The sequence below is a fragment of the Poromitra crassiceps genome, assembly GCF_964638095.1.
Source record: "Poromitra crassiceps genome assembly, chromosome: 29".
Classification (NCBI taxonomy): Eukaryota; Metazoa; Chordata; class Actinopteri; order Beryciformes; family Melamphaidae; genus Poromitra; species Poromitra crassiceps.
The window spans coordinates 11,488,539-11,510,712 of record NC_139641.1 but is presented as its reverse complement, the minus strand read 5'-3'; positions in this window follow the sequence as shown (position 1 = coordinate 11,510,712).

The following is a 22,174-nucleotide window of genomic DNA, read 5'->3' as shown; positions in this document are numbered from 1 at the left end:
AGGCCCGATTTTAGCCTGCTACATTAGCGTGGGCTGGTAGGGGGCAACTTTGGCGGTAGGTTGCCAGAGGTTGTCGGTTCGGGGATGGGGATTAATCGTGCATTCCTTTATAACTGGGAACTGGTAATCTTACGACTTCAAAGGTCATGAGCCGGGAGGTGACGTCACCAGAGCTATTTCCCATTCCAAACTCGTAGGAGCCTCAGCAGCCCCGACCTAAAAAATGCAAGATGGCTGCGCCGCACAACAACAGTAGTTATAATTGTAGTAATGTTGTTTAGCACTTCTGTTTTGTTTGTGTTTCATTAAATCAGCTGTACACACAGCACTGCCTAACTTCTATCTGTGTGGACATGAGGCTGCAGTGTTTGTATGCGCAAAATGCAGCGAAATCCATGTTATCAACTGTTATTGCTAACAATGGCTAGCCTGGCTAGCGACTGGATCTGACCAATGAACAGTAGTCTCTTAAAACAGACTGTATCATCTACATCCGGCGAATGCAGCTATATACAGTCTGTACGTTACACCCCCAGAACATGCACAAGGAAGTTGGGAAAAAAACCTTCAGACTGGAAGGAAGTTCTACGGAATCCGACCAATCACGACACGCGAATGCGGCATATTGGATTCTGATTGGACTAATGAGCGGAAGACCCGCCTTTCTGCCGGCATATTGGATTCTGATTGGACTAATGAGCGGAAGACCCGCCTTTCTGCTTCCCATTCCGGTTGGTGCATGATTCTCCCCCACGAAGTACAGACGGTATGGCGGAAGCATTTGAAAATTGCGGAAGCCAACTCGTCTGTTCTAAGAGACTAAATGAACAGTGAACTTCTCAGCTCAAGTTTTCTGCAAATGGAACACTAACAAAACGGATGTGACGTCATTTAGCCTCCACATCCCAGTTATTTTGCGGATTATGAAGCAGACTAATCATGTATTATTGTCATTATTATGGATCATGAAGCAGATTAATCATGTATTATTGTTATTATTTATGGATCATGAAGCAGGAAAAAAAGATGGAAAAAATAAAAAAATAAAAAAATAAATAAAAAAATAAAAAATAAAAATAAAAAAATAAATAAAAAAATAAAAAAATAAACAAAGACAATTTAAAAAAATAAAAATAAAAAAAAAGTAAAAAAATAAAATAAAATAAAATAAATCATGTACAACTATTAAATATGCATTATAAAGTATGAGCAGGAAGCATGTTCTTTTTTTGTTTTTCTCCTTTTTTGTTTTCTTTTCTTATAAAGATTCACACTTGTTTTTCTTTCTTTGTCATGTGCTGTATGTGAATAGGGTGGGCAAAATAAGCTTTTAGCTTCAGCCCATACCCTTTTTTTGGTCAAGATCTATGTAAAATGTGTTATGTCTATTGTTTTGATTATATGAAATAGAGGTATTGTACATAGTGTTTGGATGACCAAAAATAAAAAATCTGCAAATCAATCAATCAATCAATCAATCAATCAATCAATCAATCAATCAATCAATCAATTTTGCGATAAAGGAACGCACCATAAGTTGCATTATATTCTAATTTCTAAAGAACGATTTGAAGCACGGTGTAGAAGCCATTTCCAGTTAAGTGTAGAGAGTTAAGTGTCCAGAGTTAAGTGTAATGGGTACTCCAAATTGTTCCAATAGCCACCTACTTGTGAGACAGGTTGACAGATATGAGAAGATGTCATTATAATGTTTATGTTTACTATGGGGGACCAACAACTTATTTTATTTACCTTATTGCACTGTCTGACAGATCATTTTATAATTTTACTAGTTTCAAATATTTTGGTTTTCAGGATAATACCTTGTCGCAGAACATCTATTTTGGTTTATTTGGTCAAAGTGGAACTGTCCTTCTGGTTTTCTTCATTGTTCATGATTTTGTGGAAAGCAGTCACTATAGACAGTCAGTTGGAACGGTTGAGACAAGTAGGCTACTTTGGTGTGTGATAATGCACTACACGATTCTCACCACAAGGCGGTACCTGTTGTAACGGGATAGAAGAAGTAGTCTTGAATAACGTAGGAGTCTGTAGTTAACACAGCAGTTGTCAAGCAGCAGAGAACGTGCAGCCAGACAGAGAAAAGTCCAGAAATCTGCCTGAAATCTCTAGCTGCAACACACTGAATTTTTCCATTGGTTTGGGGGTGAAAAGAAACATAATTTGTAGGCGGAGTTCCCAGCATGCTCTGGGGTAGATGTGCTTTGGGAGGTTAGTTAAAGGACTTCCTGTTCTATATGTGTGATGTTAGTTATCCAGTTCTGATAAGAATGAGCCTTGTACCTAAAACATGATGGTGCCTCTGTGATCCATAAAGTGGATCAGATGAATATTGAAAGCCTTGTTACCATGCTGCATGTGGACAACACTTTCTGCATTGTGGGCATATTAAGGTGAGCTCTCAATCAGACTCCTCTTTTATCCTTTGATGTTAACGACCAGCTGCAGGTTGAGAGCTGCTGGCGTACATCGGCCATGTTTGGTTGTTGAATGAATTTGTTCATCATACAGTAGCCTAGGCTACACTAACCTATGAAAATATTAATTTAATTGGACTACTAGGAGGAGCTGGGTGGAAATGCCTCCCCTCGCCTCATTTCAATCCGGGAGGGGTGGATGTCATCTGAAAGCACACCCCAGGACGGGAATGTGGCGGTGCTGCTTGGCTCTGTGTGAAAGCAATTTCTGCGGCGAGGCTGCCGGCGTTGCGGGCCTTCTGAACTGCAATATTGCGCCATCTGTGTGTGAAAGCAGCTAGTGACTGGGCGGTCTGCAATTGGCGGTTCGCAATGGCATCCTAAGTATCATCATACTATTATGTGATGATGCGATGTGAACAGTTGTATTATTATGGGATGTGCGTTTCCCAGGCAACAATGTTTTGGAATAGCGCTGCACGCTGGCGCAATGCTCCTAAAAGCAAAATGCTTATTGTTTTGAATGATTTGGCATCTTCTATTGCTGTCAACACTGTCAACACCAGTAGTAATAGTATGCCATAAAGGTTTATTGAGATCTGGGGGAGAGCAGGAAAAAAAATCGTATTTATTATTATTATTTTTTTCTGGCTTGGCGGGGGCGCCGTTGTCCTGGCGGCCCCACCAGGCCTGTAGAATGGTAGGGGAAACACTGCCTGGGTCTGTAAATAGAAGGGGACAACACATTGTGAGCTCCTCCTGGGGACAACAGGAAACTTCCTTCCTGCTGACGGGGGGCTTGAGGGTGGGATGCCTGCTTGTTTTGGCTCTGCATCAAGGAGGAGGAGGAGAGAGCTCCTCCCCGGCCGTGGGAATCTTCTTGACCAGTGGGCTGGGGCCAAATCTGGATTTTATACATGGTCATAAGCCCAGGAGCCACTGTCACCATCAAGTTAGATCAGAAGTTAGATCAGAAGTTAGATCAGAAGTTAGATCAGAAGTTAGATCAGTCTTGCATAACTTTAGCATGGAGGGCAACATTTTGATCAAGCTGGATGTTACTTTGTAATTGCAAGAGGAGAATACAAAAAAGTGGGACAAGAAAACTCAGCAGGCCAAGTAGAATACAAACTAGGGATGGGGCCGATCCAATATCGGTATCGGGTGCCGATATTGGCACTAATTCACAGATCGGATCGGATCGGAAAAAAATAAAAATGCAATTCCAGCGCGGGCCACACAGGCCGTAATTTGCCCATGTATAATAGTATCCTTCTTTGCCTTGTATATTTTCTTAATTTTGTCTGCTTTTTGCAAGGTATATAAAAAAAAAAAAAAATCTTTAATTGGCCAAATCTTTGCCTATACTGTATATTCAAGAAAAATATTGGTATCGGCATAATATCGGTATCGGCAGATATCCAAATTCAGGTATCGGAATCGGATCGGAAGTGAAAAAAGCGGATCGGTGCATCCCTAAATACAAACATTGCGTTTTGTTGCCCATGATTCTGTTTCAAGATGTACATTGTTCGTAGACTTGTGTAGTACACTTGTACATGACCTCTAAATTAAAATGTGATCCTAATATCCAAGAAGCTGTAATTGCATGCATATTATATTGCATATTTTTCCACATCTCCACGGCTGTGTCTGATGTGGATTAAAAGCCACAGGGTTTCCACGAGAGGAAATGTGCCTCTCAAACAGCAGCGTTGATGCCTCTCCAGACATTAACTGCACTGATGATGTAAACTGTCTATCATTGATAAGCTCTGATTGATTAAAGACCTGTGTCCTCCTGCCTTATCTTGCTCTGATGATACTGTGATAGTCACCTACATGATCCTCCTTGAGCAAGCTGTTTAAACCCCACGTCCTCCAGGGGTGCTGCTCCTGCACTCTGACCTCCAGGTGGGAATGTACACATTACTGTGCATGAGAGGAATATGCAACGAAACAAATTGATTGATTGAGTGGAGCATCATCAATTCTTAGAATCCAATTCACAGAATATTTGGATATTGTTTCATTTCAAAACACATGAAAGCACCTTCCCACTTCCCACAAAATCGAATTCTTTTGTTGAAATGGAGGGAGTGAAAAACACAGGATCTGTCTTGATAGCTAGTCCGACCGGTGTCAGCACAGCCAGTCCTCGCTGCTCGTTAAAGATTTCCAAATAGGCGTTATTCTGATAAACTGGTCACATATATGTTACGTTCTCACCCGAAAAATATTAAAACTTTAAAACAGTTTGTTTTTTTGCTTGAAAACAGCTTTTTGGCAAGTCTAAATGACTGCGGTAGGCGTAATCTACTTCCGTGTCTAAAACCGGAAAGACGATTACAAAATGACGTGATGCAGAAGCGTCTTTGGCTTGTATGGGCAAAGAATAAGGTGAATACTGTATGTATGCTGCTGCAAGTTGAGATTACTTTGTCAATCAAATGCGCTTTCTTTTTTCTTCACATGTCATTCCATTCATTTTTTTGCAAGAATTGACAAACTGCTTGCACGGCTAAAAGGATTAAGCAAATCCTAAATCCTCCAAAAATATAATCATAAGAATAAGGAGAAAGCTCAACTTTACTTTGTCATCCTTTTTATTTTACTACAAGATCAAACTCCATCAAAGTGGTTAGTTCAGGTGGGTGTTTTGAGGGAACGGGGGCTTCCTAGCTTGCTCCCACACGTTTAGATATGTTCAAAGCTCACATTCAGCAGATTGTGTAGTGGGACCGGGGCATTGAGTGAAATGTGGATAGAAACAGACAAAGTGGGATAAGATCTGAGTCCTACACGTGACGGATCTGACAGAAGTGGTGCCAGGCAGCACTGTGCTGATGATGGAGTCTCCTAATAACAGCAATATACAAGTCTGCTGCAGCAGCTAATCCTCTCTCTGTGCTGAGTGGGCGGTATTTTCTCTCTACAGACCCTATATTTGCAAGCTTTTGTATGTGTGTGTGTGTGTGTGTGTGTGTGTCGATATTAGGGGTGTCAAAAATAATCGATTATAAGATGCATCGCGATGCGGACGTGCACGATTCTGCATCGATTCACAAATGTCAAAAATCGATTATTAAAAAAAATATTTTAATTTTAATTTTTTTTTATAATCAAATAAAATACAATGGAAGTACATGCGGTTGTTTATTTTAATTATGGATCATAATACAATGCAATTCCAAATGCACTTTTATTTTAAAAGTAGCCACACAGTGAGAAAAAAGAAAGTGAGAAAAAATAAATCGTGTAAAAAGTGATGCATCGATTTAAGATGCATCGATAATAATCGTAATCGAATCGAATCGTGAGGCCAGTGAAGATTCACAGCCCTAGTCGATATGCAAGAACAAAGATTCAAGCATGATTGTAGGCCTCCTTTGAGTTCTCTCTTCCTACCAGTGTCAGATAGGGAGATATGAGAAAGCCAAACAAGAGATGGGATTGAGCAGACACAGAAGTATAGAGATGTAGGGCGTCCGGGTAATGCAGCGGTACACAAACACGAGGGTTTCAGGTTCGAGCGCCCGTGTTACCTCCGGGGCTCGAACCTGCGGCGCAGTTGGCTGGTTCTTCACAGTCATCGTTTGTGCCTGTTGCATGGTCTCCCCTTATAAATGATTGCTCTGTGTAAACTCTTGGATAATTGCTTGATTCCAATGTTTTCTGGTGTTCTATGAAGCAGGACATTGATAAGATCTTCATCTGTCCACGCCCATTGTACTGATGAGCGTAACAATCCACTTACTTTCCACAGCCCCATTACGTTTGTTATTAGTCACACTTATAAAAGATACGTCATTTTAGATACGTCTCTAAATGGAAATTATGGCTTCGCATTTTTTTAAAGAATGGCTTTTCTGACACGTAGCCTAGCTTCACCTCTTCAGTTCCTCTGCTCCTTTACTAATAATAACATCAGCCTTTGATATATGATACAGTTGATCATCCAGAGAGAGAGAGAGAGAGAGAGAGAGAGAGAGAGAGAGAGAGAGAGAGAGAGAGAGAGAGAGAGAGAGAGAGAGAGAGAGAGAGAGAGAGAGAGAGAGAGAGAGAGAGAGAGCTCCTCAAAGACCACCTGTAGTTATTTTGAGCTTAGGTAGGTGTATTAAGAAATGTGCTTTCTTCTGGCATACAGACAGTAATATGGTTTGGTACAAAACAACTTAATTAGGCTCCTCCCCAATTAGGTACATTTGTTTCAGGGCAGCATTATTACTAGGGGTGTGCCGATTAATCGTATAATCGATGCATCGCGATTAGTCACGTGACGATTAAAATCGATTCACAATGTTCGATTATCGATTTGCAAAAAATTGCATTTTTATTTTTATTTTTTATTTTATTTTATTATTATTTATTTTTTTTGCTTTATTTGCAAAAAATACGGTATTTCGCCCGGAAAGCAGTTCCTTAACTGTAAAACGAGACCAAAACCGAAGTACTGGAAACTGGAATCACTGAAGAAAGCATGCAGGGTGGCTGTGACATGTGATGCGTGGACTTCAGTCGCAACTGAAGATAATGGAGGTACATTTGTTTGTTTACTTGAATTAATGGATACTGACAAATATACCTTGCTTAAAAAAAATCCTGTTTGGTGAAAAAGATGCATCGAAAATCGTGATTAATCGTAATCGTTTAATAATCGAATCGTAGCACCCTTAATCGTAATCGAATCGAATCGTGAGGTGCCTAAGGTGGCACACCCCTAATTATTACCACAGCTAAGAATAGGTAGATTGCTTCAAAGACACAGACAACTGTAAACATTTTTAAAGATGGGTCAAATCACATGTGTCAGTGCACAATATGCATCTTGGTTCAAGTCCCTCCCTGGACCAAGGCTGGTGGTGGAGCCTCCAGCTCCACCTGGGTGCTGCACAGCTGATTCAATGCAACCTGATAGTGACTGAGAGAGTGACTGAATGCCAAAAGCCACATGCTGCTTCACAACAACTGACCCCTGACTTTAAAAACACAAGAGGCCCCCAAACATGTAGACAACATCCCAAACACAACCAACAGCATCCCCTCCTGCCAGACCCCTGTCCCCCCCCTGTCCCCCCCTGTCCCTCTTTCAGTCTTCCTTCAGAGCAGTGCTGTGGCCTCATTTGACTATCCAGCAGCTGGCACACCAGAGTAGGGCTGGGTATCGCCACTGACTTCCAGATACGATACGATTCCGATACACAAGGTCCCAAGTCGATACGATTTACGATACGATACGATACGATTCGATATCGATATTTTAGTTACAATACCAGTTTTGGTAACCCTCAAAGAAACCCTCAAACCTAGTGCATTATTATTATTTTTTATTAATATTTACGGTACATTAAGAATTGACCATAAAGCAAGCAGTTACATCATGTAATTCTTTTTTATTTAAACATGACCAACATAGTCATTCAACATCTTATCTTTCTTTACAGTCTTCTGTCTCTTTCTTTACAGTCTTCTGTGAGAAGCCAAACAAATTTAGATTTCCACTATACAACATAATCATTGAACAGCAGCATGTTGTAAACAGTGTTTCATAAAGTGTAAATGCTTTGTAAATAAAATAAAATAAAATAAAATAAAATACAGCTCATGAACATTTCCAGTTCACAAACATTATAGTGCAAACAGATTTGAGGTCTGTACATCTGGCTCATGGTGCATGCACAATGCACATGTAGCCTACAGTATTTATGTTTTTGTTTCAACTAGAGATGCTGCGATCGAGATTTTTCAATTCCGATCCGATTTCGATATTTTAGCTCAAAACCGATCCGATTCCGATCAAATTTCGATACCCGATTCGATACCGATTTCGATCCGATACCGATACAGCACATATTTAAGTCTCTCTATGCTGTCTGATAGCTAGCAGGCAACAAACATTTTTAGGGTTAGTATGTGTGTGCTTTGGTAATATAGTATGTAAACGATTTAGTTCATCTAATTCATTTCCATGACTTTATCATAAGTTCTTAACCTGTATTTTATGCACACCTGGGGTAAAAAAGAAGAAGAAAGAAAGGGCAAATGTTGTGAGCAAAGATGGATGATTTAAAATTCCATAGCTCTGACCTAAGCAAATCTGACATCACTATTGTGATATAATATATTTTTTTTGTAAAGTGTATCACTCAATAGTCAATACAAAAAATAATGGCTTTTATAGAACCGAAAGCCTAGCTGCTTTCTTATTGGCATGACGGCAACATATAAGCGGTCTGAATTTTGCATGGGGCCAGTTCTATAGTGAGGCATGGAAAGCCTCACTATACGCCATCATATCTGTGTCGTTTCACTTTTGACTGAAAAATGATGCCTGTAGTCTAGATTAAAGAAAATACATGTATGTGATGTTGACAATTATGTAGGCTATGTGCGCATTCGTTTTCCTTATAGATCGAGTGCTCCGCAGCTAGCTACGTTAGCTTGCATGTAACGTTAACGTTAGTTGATTTTGGAGACACAAACCCTGGACGTTTCATTTTGAGTAGGCTAATGCATGAGGTTCTCTATGGTTTACGCCAGCTCTGGGAGTATGAAATGCTTTAAATGCGGGGGTTTTGGTCACAACAAGCTTGTGGAGCGCTGCCCTGCAACTAGATAGCCTAACCAGCTAGCTAACGTTAGCCCCGTTAGCCATCATCACAACAGCTAACGTTAACGCCAAAACAAATCCGCTGCCTCATCCCCACGTTTGGTTTAGCGTAACGCCAGCTCAGACTTTCCCCTAATCTCAGAAACCTTGCGGGACATGTATTGCAAATTGCAATAGTGGTTGTTTTGTTATAATTTGAAACTGTCAGACAGCCACACTGGGGGCGGCCATGTTTGCCAGTCTATGGTGCGGACGCGTGATTTCGAATCGCACATAGGTTAAGGACGGGTGTGTCTGACGTTTTGGCCCTGGCCATCCTAGGCTCAACGCGGCCTCTGTGTGCTGCTGCTGCTGCTGCTGCTGCTGCATGCTGGATAGAAATCCTGGAGCGGAGTCATGGAATGGAGTGCTTATATCGGAGCCTTGGATCGGTCATTTTCGCTGGAATCCGATCCGATCCGATCCATGTTTTTTGGCTGATATCGCGCCGATATCCGATCACATGATCGGATCGCAGCATCTCTAGTTTCAACTACAAACATAAATAAATGTCAACTTGAAACTATGTTTTAACTACCACACACAGCCTATGATATTATAGCCTATGTTTATTATTATTATCTTTGTAAAATATCGATACTGGGATTTATTAGGGCTGTGGCGATTCACTTATCTCCCGATTCGATACTTTCACGATTCTTGGGTGCCGATTCGATTTATATTGCGATTCTTAAGTATTGCGATTCTACGATTATTGCGATTCGATATTACGATTTATTGCGATTTTTGTTTATTTTTTTCTTTTCTTTTTCAGTTTGTTTGCTTTTTTACACTAGATTAGAACATGGGAAAAGTTGAATCATACACTAGAGACTGTATATTATATATCATGAGTAGGGCTGGGCGATATAGTTAAAAACAGGGGCGGACTGGGATCATAATTCAGGCCGGGCATTAGATACTGTACCAAGCAGGCCAGGCCGATATGGGCCGACGCGCGTGAAATTTGGGCCGTTTGAAGCCCAATTTTGGCCGTTTGAAGCCAGATTTGGGCCGTTTGAAGTCCAATTTTACAATGAGATGCACCCACTTTAACCCTGAAGTGCAATTATTACTTCAGACTAACTAATAAAGTAATAAAACCACTAGTAAACCAGTAGGCGGCGCCTGGCCTGTTGTTCAGTGAGTGGCCTGACTGCAAGCACCCACATTTTTTTTTTTTTTTTGCGATTATCGATTCTGGAATAAAAGATCGATTCAAAAAATCGTGACATTTAAAATCGCGATACTTAGGTGAATCGATTTTTTCCCCCACCCCTAGGATTTATGTATCAGTACTTGTTCCTTCACATGAATCTCGATTCAATATCGATATATCGATTTTTTTAACCCAGCCCTACACCAGAGCAAGGTAGAGGGGAGGAAACCCTCTCTCTGGGCTCTGTAGCTGCTTCCTCCCACCTTCACCAAGTGTGAAAATAAGCCCAGACAGGCTGTGCTCTGGCCCTGCCAAAGCACCCGGGCGCTCATCAGACCCATCTGCTAATATTAGACCACCAGAGCCTGTTGCTAAAGGGCATGCTTCTCATGAGCACACCTTGATCTTCATACACTCTCCTTACCAGGAGGACCAGCCCTCATCCTGTCTCTGCATCATTTGACTCTCTCCATGTTTAGTCATTATTTTGGTTGAGGATCACAACTAGTCTTGTGCCTGCTTTCTAGGAAATGTCTTATTCATAAACTTGGTAAACTGGGCTAAACACTGCTATTGCCATAGACACTCAAGTCAGTGCAGTTTCCCTTCCCATGTTGTTGTTGATGGAGGTTGTTGGACACTGAAGGAGCAGGATTGATCAGTTGTGGTGTTGTACAGTTAACCCATTGATACCTGATGCAGCATTTGTGTGTGTATCCCTTTAAGACCTCGTTAACGCGGTTCGCGGTCTTAAAGGGATACACACACAAATGAGGGGATATACACGCAAATGCTGCATCAGGTATCAATGGGTTAACTGTGTGCTAGTGAAACCTATAATTATATCTTTTGCCTGCAAAGGATTTCTCGGTTTTTGGGCGGGAGAGTCAACATCCAGAGACTAACACTAATGAGGACTGTTGGACTTAATTGTATGTTGAATGTTCAAAAGATTACTGTTCAGGTCTGATTTTCACTCAAACTAACAGTTAAGAAGATGACCATGTTGGAACAAAATGACTAGGGCTGGGTATTGGTTCAAATTTCAGGAATCGATTCCATTCCGATTCACAAGGTTCCGAATCGATTAATCCCGATTCGATTTCCGATTCCATTAATTTCAATATCGATTTGGTTAGTGATACTAAAAACATGTTTTTTGAGCTGTAACCTGAATTATATGACTGTCCAGTTATGTAACACAGGGGTTCCCAACCTTTTTTTGCGCCAAGGACTGGTAGATACATGGGGGGGGGGGAGTTGCGGACCGGTTGTCAATTTTAATGGTTTTAGTTACACATATATTTACTCACCAGGTGGTAACAAAGGGTAAATAACAGCCTTTTCATCTGTCAATAAAGACACTTTCACAATGATGCACAGTGATTTGATTTCAGCCTATATCATTTCTAAAAGTAGATATTAATGTCTGATCAAACATTTCCATTTACGTAGCCTACAGTATTTATGTTTTTGTTTCAACTACAAACATAAATAAACGTCAACTTGAAACTATGTTTCAACTACCACACACAGCCTATAATATTATAGCCTGTTCATTAAAATAAATAAATAATAATAATTAGAAAAATCGATCGCTGGACATATGAATCGATATCAAAGGATTCAAATAAAAATCGATTAAAAATCGGAGAATCGATTTTTTAACCCCAGCCCTAAGACATAATGTTATTTCAGATGGGGTGGGGCTCACAGAAATGTGAATGATGAAACATGGAGCTATCCCCAAACCATTATAAATGACTCTTATTCCTTTAATCTAACACTGGTCCCACACTGTGACAGGGGACCATGCAGCCCTTTCACTGAGACAGCCACAACATCACTACCCAACCCCCCTAAAGTGTGTGTGTGTGTGTGTGTGTGTGTGTGTGTGTGTGTGTGTGTGTGTGTGTGTGTGTGTGTGTGTGTGTGTGTGTGTGTGTGTGTGTGTGTGTGTGTGTGCGTGTGTGTGCCAGGTGATGGGATGAAAGCAGTGAGTCACTCTTACAGAGACATGACTATTCACTGGTTAATTGATATGCCGTGTGTGAATGCTATCTGTTGAAGTGTCTTCTGCCCCCTCATGGTCGCTATGCCAAAGCGCTCTTCTCTTCCTGAGGCACACCTCAGTTGTTGCCAGACGAGTGGGTTCATCGCTGTGTGAATATCTTTGGACAGTTACTTTTTGTGTTATTCAGTTGTTTTTTTTACCCCTCCCTTGTTGTAACACAGTCAAGGACAAGCTATTACATGATCTGCAGTTACAAAGTAACCAACTCTGTTGTCCTGCTGGCATTTAAGTTCAGTTTGTACGCATTACATAACGATGATGTTTCTCTTGCTTTGCTATAAAAAATCATATAGAGACACTGCGTAACGCGTCATCATTCAGAAGCCACGCCCAAGATGGGGGAAACAGAAACCCCCCCTCCAATCCTGGCGTTCTCCTATGTCACGTGCATGGTTGCGTGCTGCACAAAAAGATCGTATATACGGAAGATGAACACTCCGACTTACTTCCTTGACAGCTAGATCTGAATTTTTCTTCTCGCCAATTCTCAATGGCTTCCTTGTTTTGCTCGGGAGTACAAAAAAACTTTCATTTTTTACATTTGTTGTCTGCGCAGCCCCACCACACAACAGCTTTTAGCTATGTTTAATTCAAGGACTATGGTCTATGGGAGCGAACGGAGTGATTTCCCCTGTGATGGGCATGGGCGTGGCCTATTTCATGCAGTGTCTCTATAGCTCTGTTGCAAGGACATGCAAGTATGAATGAAAACTTTAGGACCCTGGAGCTCTAAATAAACACAGTCACACACGCATGCAGGGCCTGGCGTGGAGTCAACGCTTGTTGTTTACACTGCGCTTCCAGTTTGTCTGGGCCTCATCGTGCCTCTCTTACATCATCACCCCATCCGGGCCGGGCGAGAGGCGAGGGGTTAGGGGGGTAACAGGGGCGAGGGGTTAGGGGGGTAACAGGGGCGAGGGGTTAGGGGGGTAACCCATGAGGGGCGAGGGGTTAGGAGGGTAACCCCATGAGGTAGTTCATTAGTTCCCTGCCAATCCAAAATGAGATGCAAAGCCTTCCTCTTTGTGTTTTCCCCCCAGTTCCTCTTTTCTTTTGTCTTTTTTGTCTTTTGATTTCACGGCTCACACTCAATGCTATTTCCTCCTAGCCTCTTGTTTGGCTCATTTCCATTCTTACAAGAGAATGTACTGCATCTCCCGCCCCCCGTTTACCAAGTGCTCTCAGTTTGCCAAGTTAGTCATTTTTCAGAGTCGAGTGGGGGTTCTTCTGATTTTGCCATCTTTCAAGCATTTAGTTATTCCGGGTATTTTTCTAACTTTGCTGGCACTCTTTTATGTGATCTCTTTGATTTGGCGGTTGGGAATGGGTTGTGCTTGAGTGCACTTCCTGGCTTCATAAATATTCCATGCCGCCCTGGCCTATATTTTGATTGCGTTTAGTGTCTTGGCAAAGCCTTGGCGGTGCTGCGGATGTTGCATTTGAAATGAGCGACCAGCTGTGCGTCTGACTGGTCACTATCAGTGTTGGGGGTAACTCATTACAAAAGTAACATATTACATGTAATATATTACTTTTAGCAGTAACTCAGTAATATAACTTATTACTTATAGGATTTCAGTAATATTATACCAGTTACTTTGTCAAGTAACTGAAGTTACAAATTGAATAATAAAAGAAATAAATCAAAGGACATATTTTAAAAAGATACAATCTTTTCCTAATCAAACTGTGTGTTTTTATTCAAATAACCACTATAGATGACAATGACAAAGGAAAAGAATAGCATTTAGAATTTTGGATTGTTTACCACTGACTTCAAGGCGGTTTAAATTATTTTTCGGGATGGTTGCGGGGCGGCGATGTCATTCTGCTACTGCTGTTTTGGCCAAAGTAATGCAACAGTAGTGTAATAAGTAACGAGTTACTCTACACAGAAAGTAATATTGTAAAGTAACTTATTACTTTACAATGAAAGTAACTAGTAATATGTAGTATATTACATTTTGAAAGTAACTTGCCCAACACTGGTCACTATCATGTGACCAAGATCATTTATTACAGGCTTCCACTCTTCTCATGCATTGTCTTTGCACTGTGTGCATGTCTGTGGTAGTTTAACATTCCTTCTGTGTTTTACAGCTGTTCTCCAGTCAGCGTATCGTCCCTCAGCTGTTATTGAGCAAGCAGCACCGTCATGGGAATGTTGTGTCATACTTTGCTGATTCCGTCACACAGTGTGTGTTGTTGTGTTCCTGCCTAGTTTCTCAACACCCTTCATGAGGTTAAGGACAGGTAGACAGCACAGGTGTGGTCCGATGTCTCAGAGGCTCCTGCTTAGAGGAGCTGACAGTCAGATCCTTTGGGGCTGCTTGGGCCTGCTTCTCTATGAGCAGTGTTGGGCAAGTTACTTTCAAAATGTAATATACTACATATTACTAGTTACTTTCATTTGAAAGTAATAAGTTACTTCACAATATTACTGTCTGTGTAGAGTAACTCGTTACTTATTACACTACTTTTGCATTACTTTCACCAAAACAACAGCAGCAGCAGAATGATATCGCTGCCCCGGAACCATCCCGAAAAATAATTTCAACCACCTTGAAGTCAGTGTAAACAATCCAAAATTCTAAATGTTATCCTTTTCCTTTGTTATTTTCATCTATAGTGGTTATTTGCATAAAAACACACAGTTTGATTAGGAAATGATTGTATCTTTTTTAAATATGTGCTTTGATTAAAAAAAAAGTAACTCAATTTGTAACTTGAGATACTTGACAAAGTAACTGGTATAATATTACTGAAATCCTATAAGTAATAAGTTATATTACTGAGTTACTGCTAAAAGTAATATATTACATGTAATATGTTACTTTTGTAATGAGTTACCCCCAACACTGTCTATGAGCCTGTACTGAGATCAAGGCCATGTTCACATTACAGGCAAATCTGATTTGTGAACTTTAGTGACCTATTAAATAATGACTTTCAATATCCAGATTGGTTTTATGAGTCTGGACGCTCCAAGTCTGATTTGTGTCACTTGTCCCAAACCACATGTGGAGGTAGTTTCCAATCTGCTTTCGACTGATGTGACTTCAGTGCGGACGCGTAGATCCACCAAATCTGATTTGAACGTCACTCGCAACTCGTCATCAAATGCTTCTGCGCATGGTAACAACTAGGGATGCACGATATATCGGCAATCACATCGGTAAATCTATGTTACTATCTATAATCTATGTTAAATCTAAATCTATCTATTTTCCAAATGTTTTGGAAATAAAGAAAGACATTAATCTTTCAAAGTCCGTGTTTACATGTGTTTTTCAGTATGTACACAATTTTATCATCACAAAAATGTGTTTTTATACAGATCGACATCGGTAAATATCGGTTATCGCTCATAACAGCAATGTTAATATCGGTTATCGGTATCGGCCCAAATTTTCACATCGGTGCATCCCTAGTAACGACGTGGGGCATCAGTAAATACGTACGTTGGCGACGGGGTTTTCCTGCGCAGAAGCATTTGATGACGAGTTGCGAGTGACGTTCAAAATCAGATTTGGTGGATCTGCGCGTCCGCACTGAAGTCACATCAGTCAAAAGCAGATTGGAAACTACCTCCATATGTGGTTTGGGACAAGTGACACAAATCAGACTTGGAGCGTCCAGACTCATAAAACCAGTCTGGATAAAGTCATTAACACATTGAGTGCCAGCCATGTTTTCAATCCTGTAGGTAAGTTGTGCCAGGGGTGTTTTTGACGATTCTGGCTCATTTTACAACAGCCGAGGATTATTTTCTGTTAAGAATTCATGAACACCAATCATCTAAAAATAACTAATAGAATGTGTGCTTTCTCTGTCTAAAAGAGTTAGTTTGCAGAGTTAGTAGTTATGTAGATATTAGCCGTTGAGTACAGCATGGTTTCAGCGTCTGGAAATTTATTCAGAGATAAATGGCTTTTTGTGAAACAGTCACTTTAACCATTCATTTTTGGCATCAGTAAGACCGTCAGACATTCTAAACAATAGTTTTGAACAGTAATTTCCTCCATAACAACAGGAAACACCCCTCTCATTCAAACTCCTCCCTCCGTGTGTCTTCTCCTCCTTCCTCCTGGCTTTACAGCGGGCGTGTCAGAAGCGCGTTGCTGCTGCCTGCCTGCCTGCCTGCGTGCCTGCCTGCCTGCTTGCCTGCGTGCGGACGCTCCTTGTGCGAGTCAAGATGGGCCGGGGAATGCGTGGGCGATGGGCAGATGTTGATTCTGGCCTTTCTGAGGTGTTTCAAAGTGTGTTTCACCTATAATCTATTTTGCAAATCGCTCTCCGCTCTCTGTGTGCTGCTGCCTGCGCGCGGCCGCTCTCGGCAAGACAAGTCTGAAATGGATTACTGTAAAATCGCCTCGCCATTTCCTTGAATGGCTTTCTCCCGCGGCAGTTTTTTCTTTGATTTCGGTCGTCTGGGGGAGCACTGTCAACACTTAGTGGGTCGGTAAAATAGATTATACACATTCTCTTGCTCCAATAGTGATCTCGAAGATGTAAAAGTTGTTGATTGATGTCCCACCGTCAAAAAAAAAAATGTTTATGTAAGACGAGTAAACTCGGCTCTGGCACTCAAGCGTTGGATTATGTAAGACGAATTATCTCGGCTATGGCACTTAACGTGTTAATAGGTCACTAAAGTTCACAAATCAGATTTGGCCTCCTAGTCTGAACATGGCCTGGAAAGTAGCTTGCATTCTAAAGTCTGTTACACACCAAGAGCGATGCGAATATACAGCACGAAATTGTGATGTGAATTCTGACCCACCTGTCAATCACAGCAACAGATGTGTACATGTTGGAGGCGAATTTCTGAAAAATCGACCTTGGTCAGAAAAAATAAACACCGCAATAACACTCCACGAAACCTCACCGTTGGTATGCACGGTTGCATTGACTGATAATATAATCAGGCTCGAAAAATATGATTGACGTACAAATTAATTTGCACGAAAAAAAAACGCCCCTGGTGTGCATTGCAAGGAGCTTAACGTGGGCGCATGCTGTTTCAACGACATAATCGTCTTCCGCTCCTCTGCTTCACAAACTGTATTTTAAAAATAGTTTATTATGGGGTGTTTGCTGCTCGCTTGGCCTCAAGACGTCACACTCTTAACTGCTAGGGGTGGGAATCACCAGATGCCCACGATACGATACTAAAACGATACTTGAGTCACGATACGATAGTATTGCGATATTGCGATATCCTAGTATTGCGATATATTGAATATTGCGATATTTCGATATATTGTCGAACTCCTTTTCCTACCTTTTCCTTGACCTCACCGGAAGTAAAACATGCAGTGTTTTTTTGTTTTGTTTTGTTTTTGCCCCACACGTAGGCTACATTATTAAGCTTCTCTGGACTCAATACGCCACTGCAGGCGCGGACTGCAACATCGGGCGCTTCGGGCAGATACCCGGTGGCCTGGCATGGCATGGCATGGCCTGCAATTTTTATTTTATTTTTTAATATCGATACTTGCCGTCCAAATATCGATACAATATCGTCAGGCAAAATATCGCGATACTATGGTGTATCGATTTCTTCCCCCACCCCTATTAACTGCTGTTATTAAAATCAATTGTGAGAGGAGCTCTTGTTTTTGTGAGTTTTGTATCCATGTAATTGCTACTGGAGCAGCACATCACGGAGAAGTGGATATTTATACTGCTCTAACAAACTCACATGCTGTGAAATTGGATTTCTGCTAAATCACATTTTCTGTGGCGGTATTACCAGTTGTCCCAGTTTTGTACTTGACTCTGTGCTCACATTGTCATAAGCACAACTGCAATGGATTAAGTTCCTTTTAAACTGCGCTTTGGAAGAAGCAGAGGAACAGATTTAATTTTGAATTGGCTCTGCTGCTCTGAGCCTATATGCTACATTTTCTGAGCCGGCATTTTAAAGGTACATTCAGCCATGTTTTTGTGTGCTACAAATAAGTGTTAAATGGCTCTATATTCTGACCGCAATGACTGAAAGAGAGTGTTTGGTCAGTGACTTGAAACCCCCAACCCCCCGCTGTCCTCTATCTCTCTCCTGTAGTCCTGCAGGCAGGGCGGACGTATCTCCGCAACCATAACTCATAGCGACTCACGGATGGGCCGTGTTGGGGTGAAAAAATACATAGTCCTTTGCATCCCGATCTGACCTTCCATTTCCCAGAAAATGTCAACTTTTTCCTGATTGGATAGCTTGAGGTCGGCGCCAATTTTTATCCAATCAGAGAAAAGTTTACATTTTCTGGGAAACGGAAGGTTGGATCGTATGTATTTTTTCACACCAAATCCAAGGCCGCCATCCGTGAGTCTACGAGTTACGGTTGCGGAGATACATCCGCCCTTGCTGTCAGAATATAGAATATATTTAACACTTATTTGAACACAAAAACATTGCTGAATATACCTGTGTAAGCTATTACAGACCTCTGAAGTTGGACACACATTGTGTTGACCAATATGACATGCAGTGGTCCTCTCTGTCTGACAGGGAGAGGGCATCATGGCACTGAGTTTGTGCTAATCACATGCTGGTTCTCAACCTGCCATTCTGTTGCCACACTGTGCTGCTCATGCATGTGTGCATACAGGAGGGTTCCTTCACTAAGATATCTCTGCTGACTTTTGGAGAGACCCAATTTCTTTCTAGCTTTTAAATGTGTTCAGTGTTTTTCCCCTAGAAAAAATGTTCAGGCCCGGAGGGATTCCGAAACGTACCCCCGACCGCAACGGTGGGGGCCGTCGCCGGCGACGCTAAACTTTTAGCTAACCTGTTCGCATCTATGATGCCATTTACACCTGGCGTTAACATGCGTTTTCTGCCATCAGATTGCAATCAGATTGTATTTTATCACTTCAGCCTGATTCCATTTACACCTGGCGTTAACATGCATTTTCTGCAATCTGATTGCAATCAGATTGCAGAAATGGTTGTCCTCTCAATCCACATAAAGTTGCTGTATCCACATTGAGAGGACACATTGCATTTACACTTGTGTTCAATGTGTACACAATGCATCCCTGATCACCTCCGGAGGTGGTTTGGCCGATCAGATTGCAATCCTTCTGCAAAGCGTTTTGAGGGTGTTTACACCTGGCATTTCAAGTGATAAAACACAATATCATTGCAATCTGATCACAGAAAACGCATGTTAACGCCAGGTGTAAATGGCCTCATGTTCGCAATGGCATCCCAAGTATCATACTATTATGGGATGCGATGCGAACAGTTGTGTTATGGGATGTGCGTTTCCCAGGCCCACGTTGACACGATGCTACTAAAAGCAAAATGCTTATTGTTTTGAATGATTTGGCATCTTCTATTACTGTCAACGCTGTCAACACCAGTATTGTTGTATTGTAATAATATGCCATAAAGGTTTATTGAAATTTTGTCAAGAGCAGATTTTGTTGTTGTTGCATTTCCTCTTCTGGCCTGGCGGGGGTGTCGTTTGTTCGACACCTGCAGCTAGAGAGGCCCCATAGGGACACATGATGAGGCCACCTGGGTGGTGGAGCAGCCTGACAGGCACAGCATACCACAGATTCCTCACTGACACCACCCTCCTCTGACCTACTTTCTAAGGGTCTCATCGCTGCCCCCATCATCCCCATGTGCTGCTCAAGAGCAGAACACAACAGAGACTCCATGCATGCTGCCCCTCTTCAAAAAGGACACTGGGTTGACAATTGACTTCACATTGACATTTTTAGATGACGAGTGGGTAGGTTATTTACCACTAGAGGTGTGTGACATTTCAGCTTCAGGTTTAGTTGCCAGCTGGTGCTATTAATGAATCAATAAATAAGTTAGACTTCATTGATCCCTTTTGAATTGTCCCATTGCTTTTGGATGATTGAGTCTTCTATAGAAATCTGAATAAGTGGTTAGTGGTGCTGCAGCCCAAAAGCAAAGAGAGTCAAGGCAGGGCAGACTAAAACGGAAACTACCGCTTATCAGTCCCGGCTCTAGACCCAAATGACAGAGGGGGCATTTCATTAGCTTGGGGGGAGGGGGGGGGACTTCAAGGGGGGTGGACCTTTGGGAAGAATGTGGTTTTTTTCGCCCCCGCCCCCCAATATTTTATTTTTCAATTTTTCATTCATAAGAACAAAAACAAGCTCAGACACAGGAAGAAGAAAAAAAAACATTCATATATTATCTAAATTCCAACACCAAAATGTGGTGCTGCTGTACCAGCCACATAAGGTGTTTATGTTATGTGCTTATACGAGGTGTTGCACATGGTATACCAGCGCGTGCATAGCTCTCCAAATTGTGTTCATACATACAGCGCCACCTGCATCCCCTCTGGGTAACTGCAGAGTTCCAAGGCATGTCTGAAAGGGGCTTTCTAGTGCATCAGGCTGTGCCAAAGTGATTTTCTATGTTGGAGACAGTCTTTATACTGTCTCTCAGTGGATGTTGATGTGGATTTATGCATATGAATAATGTAAATGAAGAGTGCCATGTCTCAGCGGGGGGTCTAATGGCTTTGGACTGTAGTTGCCTCCTGAGTGCCATGGGCTCTGTGAAGCTGCAGTGTGAATATAGTGAAAGGAGCAGTGGCTCAAGTGATGCAGGAACCTTTAGCGATCGCTCTGTCTTTGTTCATTTTGGATGATCTTAAGGCCGGGCGATATCGATTCAAATCAATATCACGATTATTTCTAACTTTTACCTCGATTACAGTGAATGAAGAATTATTTATTTTATGTTTTGTATATGCACTGCCCTCAAGAGTTCTTTGACAAGATCTGTACTGTACTGTTTGTCATCCTCCATGCCTCCGTGCTTCGCTGTGAGCGAACGCCTGAATGTGGGCTAACGTTAGTCGGACGAGGTGGAGGGGCATGTGACTGATTTTTAAATTTTAAACTTCTAATGAAAACTTGTGATGACATGAATCACAGTTTAAATTGCAAATGCATTATCGTCTTAAATAATCACAATGACATTCTGCCATATCTTTCAGCCCCAGATATTTCCATGAGCTTTATTTGAGTCACATCTTTGCCTGTGACCGAAGAACGCAGAGTTCACTGATTTCTTTGCTGAACAGATTTTGAAATTGCATTCAGAACATCTGCAAATATTACATTCGATTAGCATATCTTTCAAAGCACCGCATGAGTGTGTCACACTCCTGTTTGCAGATGGTGAAAGTCCCTGAATTAGACTGATGCAACTCCTCAGAGCTGCTTTGCAGGCCAATTTCTAATATGGAAACTAGGGATGTTCATTTTGAAAATTTTCCAAAATCGATAATCGGTGAAAATTAACGATCAATTATCGATTATCGATCATATTAATACTTAGAAATTTTTCAATATTTTCAATTTTTTTTTTTTTTTTTTTTTTTTTTTTTACAAAATGAATGCCTATGGCAGAAAATACGAAAGACAACGTGTTCTCCTCAATGAACTCTTTATTTCAATGTGTCTCCTCTCCAACACTGCTCTCCCTGGCGCATGCCGGTGTGAATTTTCCATGTTTAAAACAGTTTTGTTGGCACAAAGGCCCGTGCCCAGCCAGAAAACTAGAGACTATATGAAGCTCCACCTCACGTTAGTCGGCTGTGCAATGGTGTGGGGCGAGGAGGAACGAATTCCACCCAAACCCAGTCCAAAAAAAAATTTTTTTTTTTTTTTTTTTTTTTTTTTTTTAATAATTAAAAAATCGATCCAAATGCCACAGGATCGATTCCAATCCTTAACGATCAATTATCGATTTTCGATAATTGATGAACATCCCTAATGGAAACGTTTCCCACTGTGTTTTTCCTGCTGTCTGATGATTGCTAGTCACAGCAGCATTGCATCAAACACAGGGC